The sequence below is a fragment of the Sciurus vulgaris genome (genome assembly GCF_902686455.1).
Source record: "Sciurus vulgaris genome assembly, chromosome: 17".
Classification (NCBI taxonomy): domain Eukaryota; kingdom Metazoa; phylum Chordata; class Mammalia; order Rodentia; family Sciuridae; genus Sciurus; species Sciurus vulgaris.
Genome location: NC_136478.1, coordinates 48,853,654 through 48,859,653, shown reverse-complemented (window position 1 = coordinate 48,859,653; position 6,000 = coordinate 48,853,654). Strand labels below are relative to the sequence as shown.

Below are 6,000 nucleotides of genomic sequence, written 5' to 3'. Positions count from 1 at the left end.
TTGGACTGGGCTGTGTCAAACAAAAATCCCACTGGAGGTATTGTTGGTTTTCTTCTTTCTTTTTGCGGTGCTGAGGATCAAACTCAGGGCCTTGCGTTTGGAAGGTAAGCGCTCTACCAACTGAGCTATATTCCCAGTCCTGCACTAGGCGTATTGAAGAGACTTGGAAGACGTAATTTAAAAAGGATTGCAGGGTTGGGGTTGGGGCTCAGTGGTAGAGGGCCTACCTAGCATGTGTGAGGTTCTGTTCTCACTACCGCGTATAAATAAACATAAAGGTCCATCGACAACTAAAATGCATATGTTAAAAATAATTTCAAAATATTGCAATAGTCAATTAGGATTTATAGCCCACGGGTAGGGTGAGGGGTTAGTGGATGGCAAAGCACTAGGGAAACTTGAAGGGTTGTGAGGATTCTGGTTAAAATGACTTGGTAAGATTCTTTCTGGAGTGAGAAGAAGGAGGACTAGGCAAAAAAACGATGCTCAGAGGAGCCTGATCAAACTTTGCTTCAGGGAGTCCTTGTCAGCTGAGGGATTTTGAAAGGTTCTGAGCAGCTTGGTTGCAAGCAGGTTTAGCCTGTGGTTAGCCATACCATTAGAAGGCATGTGAGCATGACTCAGCAGTCTGTCCTTTCCTGGACTACACTTCCCAGAGGCCTCTAGGGCCAGTCCTTCCTCCCGCGAGAACTAGTTCTGAGGCCTGGGCGGGATCTTCCCACTGGTTTGCAGAGGGCTTCAGGGCTTTGTGAGAGCTGGCTTCGGCTATATCCGACTGGAGTGGATCGGAGGTGAGTAGAACGGAGGGGGCATAGGTGAGGCGGCTGCGAGCCCCGCGTTTCTGAAGCCCTGGCCCGTGAGGCTTGTGTGGGGGACCGGAAGCCTGAGAAGGGGCGACTGTGAGGAGTGTGCGAATGATGCTTACTGAGTCTTTATAGGGGCGCGTGTCTGTGCGGTGGTGGACGGACCTGTGCGGAAGGCACAGGACTTGATTAGCCCTTATGATCGCGCGTGTGAGTGGAGTTTAATTGCGACCACTTGTTTTATTATGGTTAGCGCGTGTGAGGGTCCGTGAGCGCCTGTCCGCTTGGTAGATGTGTGTTTATGTCGGTTTCCCGAACTGCGTGCGTGGGTGTGTCGGAGGCTCTGAGATTTGTAGCTTTCCTCCGTGTGTATGTTTCTGATGTCGTTGGCTAGGGTGCTGGTGAATTTGTTGGTGTCACTGTGTTCCCTAGGTGGATGGCATTGAAAGTACGAGGTTCCTGTGGACCCCGCCATGTGACTGTGTGTGTCTCCGTGGTATTTGAGATTGTGTGTGTGTGTGTGTGCGTGTGTGTGTGTGTGTGTGCGTGCGGCCCATTGCTTTTAGGTTTGGGTACCTCTGACGTGTGTCCCTTGGTGTGTGTTTTTAACAGTGTGTCCTTATGGCCACTGTGTAAGTTGGGCGTCTTTATGCTTCTGTGACTCCAGCCAGAATTGTCAGTTCAGAGACAAATTCTGCCCAGAAGTGCAGTAACCTTGATTTTCTCTAATGCTCAAATTTCTCTGACCAAAGTGTATGCGTGGGACAATCGGGACTGACCTAAACTGACCTCTGAAATGATCCATCTGACTCCCAGAAGACTCTGGTGTTTCCTGACTCCTTTTTCTTTCCCCAGCTCTGCCCTGCTTGGATAGAGGCCTCCAGAGAGGAATCAAGAACAGCTGTTGAACATCCACAAGGCACCTGAAAGGTAGCGGATCATTTCCTGTTCTCTTGAGACTTCTTGCCCTTTAGGTAACATGGTTCCTATAGTTTTCTCTTTGAAAAACTGGTGTCTCCATACTCCAACCTCTGTTCCCCACCACTCAGATTTTCCGATTGTCAGTTGGTTTTAACTACTTCATCTTTTTTTAAAATTTTTTTGGTAGTTGTAGGTGAACAGCATGCCTTTATTTTATAGATATACATATATATATATATATATATATTTTTTTTTTTTTCTTTTTTGTGGTGCTAAGAATGAAGTCCAGTGCCTCACATGTACTGGGCAAGCACTCTACCCCTATGCTGCAGCCCCAGCCCTTCTGCTGTATTTTTTAAGTAATGTTTTTCTATTATTATAAAAGCAAAACATGATTATTTGAAATATTTTCAAAAGTACAGATATCCCTAGTGAATTAAAATCAATGAGTTTTAATATATCCTTGCCAGTACATTTTATGTGCATGTATAACATACAATTTTTAAAACTTTTCTTTGGTTTGGTTTTGTGTGTATGTGTATGTTTGCAGTGCCTCAGGTCCATGGCCTCATTCAATGTGAGGCAGGCCCTTACACATACACACACACAAATAAAGTTTTGAAAACTTGAATTTACACATTTACTTTGCAGCATATCCTGCATTTTCACATGTAATCATATTCAACTATTTTTCCACATGGCTTAATTTCGAAAACACTTTGAGGTACATAATACTTATCTGAATGCTTGTTTTATTTTCTTCCAAATTATATACAGAAATGATATAAAACACCCGTGGGTGTAGTTTAACAATTAATTATGAAGACATATTCAAGTAATACTGAGGTCAAGAAATAGAAAACAGTCCTCACTGAAAAAGCCCCTCATTTACCCCATATACAATCATAAACACATTGTGTTCTGATACTGATAATCACTATGATCATTTCTTTGCCTTTCATTAGAACTTTAATACCTGTATATGATGCCCTGTACCATATAGGGTTGGTTTTTATGGGGTTTTTAGATGTGTATAAGCAGAAAAGCTTAGTGTTTTTTAAAATAAAAAATTAAAAAGAAACCGCAGCTCATTTTAATACTGTTGTATATATACTATACCCTCTATATGCATATTATAATTGACTTATCCATTCTACACTTAGTAGACAAGTAAATTCTGATTTTTGATTCACACAAGTAATATGTGCATTTGTGCTTCCTTCTTGTAGCATATATACTTAGGATTAAATTGCTGTTGCAAAGGATTGGTATATCTTCAATTTTATTAGGCAGTGCCAAAGTTTTCTCTCAAGATACTGTGCACCAGTTTATAGGGATTCCTTTTGCTCCATATGTATTCCAGCTGTTGGTATTGTCTTACTTTTCAATTTTTCCCATATTGCAGTGTCTAATATTAACACATTATTTTATATTTCTTTCATTATTAGTGAAATTCAGTAGTGGTTCTTGGGCATTAGAACATCCTCTTTTTCTGAAATGCTCCTCCAAGTATTTTGTCAGTTTGTAACCTTTTATTGTCATCTGTTATTATGATTAAATTGTTCTTATTATCAGTAACAGTAGTAGTACTAGTAGTAGTAATTGAACCCCGGGCTGCTTTACCACCAAGCTACACCTCCAACCCTTCTTACTTTATTTAGAAGTAGGGTCTAGCTAAGTTCAAGGCTGGCCTTGAACTTGGGATTCTTCTACCTCAGCCTTCTGAGTAGCTGGGAATTAAAGGTGTAAACCACCACTGTGCCCCACTTTGCCAGTTATTAATGGGGTTGTTTTTCTCTGATACAAGAGAGTGTGTGTGTGTGTGTGTGTGTGTGCGTGTGCGTGTGCGTGTGTAAGTGTAAGAGAGAGAAAGAGACTCACATATGTGTTTATGTTTTCAGTATATTAGCCTTTTGTCAGTTATATATGTGATGTTTTATCCTGCTTGGCTCAGTTTTTCACTATTTGTTGTTCTCTTTTGTTGAAGTTCTGGGTTTTGATATAATGAAGTCTTTTCCTGTGATTAGTCCTTTAGAAATTTTCTTCTACCTTGAAATAAGGAAGAGTTCATGTTCTCTTCTAAAAACTTTCTAGTTTATTACTTTAACATTTATTAGTTTCTGTAGGGAAGGACTCAATTTCTTCTTTCCCCCAATGTGGGAATTCAGGTGTAGCAGTATCATATTATTTAAAAATGTATCTTTTCTGCACTGATAAGAAGTGCCAATTTAGTAATAAATTAAGTGACTGTAAATATCTATGTCTATCTTTCAATTCTGTAGTCTGTCCCATTGGTCTGTCTGTCTCTCCTTGCAGTAATACCACACTACTCTATTGACTGTAATTTTATATTGGAATAAGTCCTCTCATCTTCTTTTTCCTCAGCAATATCTTAGCCATTTGTTTTCCCTTGTATTTCCATATAAATTCTTGAATTGTCTTGGTTCCACCAAACATCTCTTGGGATTTTGATTGAATTGTATTGTATGTATATGGACAGAATTGGATGGGTGGAAATTTGGGGATTCCTCCAGTAATATAAAGCTCTCAGTTGATTGGGGTCTTCTAAATGTTTTTCAACAAGGTCATGCTTATCTTCTGTACATAGTTCTAGACAACTAAGTATCATTTTGTACAGCTTTTGTATTGATTGTCAGGAATTTGAACACTTCAGATAATGATCAACATAGAAAATTTAGCCTGTTTTTTATAATAAGGAACTATGACAAGTTTCCCTTCTTTTCTTCTTTCTTTTATTACTCTCTTTCCCTCCTTTGCCTTCAAGAAAAGCAGATTTGATAGAAAAACTGAAATGACTATCTGCTAACTTGAACAGCTAGGTTATAAGAGAAAAGTTTTGAAAATTCACTTGCTAATGTCCCATAGAACATGAATTCTGTTTATATGCACCATGTTCTTTCCCAAGAACAACAGCTTCAGCTTATAGTTGAGCAGAACCAAAACATTCAGTTTTCCTCAGTTCATTCTTGAGCTCTAAAGTGTTGGACCTTTCAGACAACAATCAAGTTACTAGGATAAGATAAAACTGTGGGTAAAAGGGTTTTTTTTTAAAATAGTTTTAGTTATAGATGGGCACAATACCTCTATTTTATTTTATTATTATTATTTTATTTATTTATTTTTGGTGAGGCTGAGGACCAAACCCTGTGCCTCACATGTGCTAGGCAAGCATTCTACCACTGAGCTACAACTCTAGCCCAGTAAGAGCTCTTTATACATGTTATCCTGCCACTCCTCCTTTATTTTCCTTTTTTGAAGGTATTTAGTTCTATTAATTATGGTTTTATTTCACAGTTTCCCTGAGTTTGATTTTTGATATATTGGTCTCCTTTTAAATTCATTTCTAGGAAGTCTGTATTTCCATTTAGTTTTATATGTAACATGAGAATTATAATTACATAGGAGTGTATTTTGTCTTGATCACTTTGATTAAATTTTAATTTTGATTAAATTTCAAACTTGCATAAGTTGTAAGACCTGGTATTGAGTATTCTTTTGTACCGGTTACTCATATTCACGATTGTTACATATTGGATTATTAGCATTAGCATTCCTGCATGTACTCTTACTCTTTGTATCTGTTTCTCCACACATACACACACACACACACACACACACACACACACACACACACACACACAAATACACACAAAACACAAGTTTTATCTGAACCATTTGAGAATAAAGTGTAGACATTTTTCCCCCTTTTCCCTTTACCACCTCAGTGTATAATTATTTAAGAACAAGAATATTCACCTACAGGGCTGGGGATGTGGCTCAGTGGTCGTACACTTACCTAGCATGTGTGAGGCACTGGGTTTGATCCTCAGCACCATACAAAAATAAATAAAATAAAGGTATTGTGTCCATCTACAAGTAAAAAAAATTTTAAATATTCACTTACATAACCATAGTTATCAAAATAAGAAACTATGATACTGTTATCTAACCCATAATTTATATTTAAATGTTTTTCACTCATCCATATAATGTTTTATAGCACATTATCCTACTCTCTGTCCTACACAATGTCCAAGATCCAGTCTGTGATCACATATTCAATTTACTTATCATGTCTCTCTAACCTTTAATTTGGAAGAGTTGCTCTCTCTTTCCTAGTCTTTCATGACCTTGACATTTTTGAAAGGGATAATCTGGTTATTTTGTAAAATTTCCCTTCATTTCAGTTCGTCCTACGATTCTTCATATTTACATTCAGGTCATTTATTCTGTGGCAGGACTGTCGCAAATGTGA

The 6,000-nt window shown here is 38.3% G+C and overlaps 1 protein-coding gene across 2 annotated transcripts in view; it reads left to right on the top strand.

The window, feature by feature from the left end:
- Positions 1–725: 725 nt before the first annotated feature.
- Positions 726–6,000, top strand: part of ZNF345 (zinc finger protein 345) — a 29,103-nt gene continuing 23,828 nt past the window's right edge. The window contains exons 1-2 of one of the 2 annotated variants that reach the window (XM_079119963.1): positions 726–791; positions 1,659–1,733. The gene's annotated coding sequence lies outside the window, so the exon portion shown is untranslated. Of the gene's footprint in view, positions 792–1,259; positions 1,734–6,000 lie in introns of those variants that run through there. The other variant, XR_013760585.1, reaches the window with a different exon arrangement.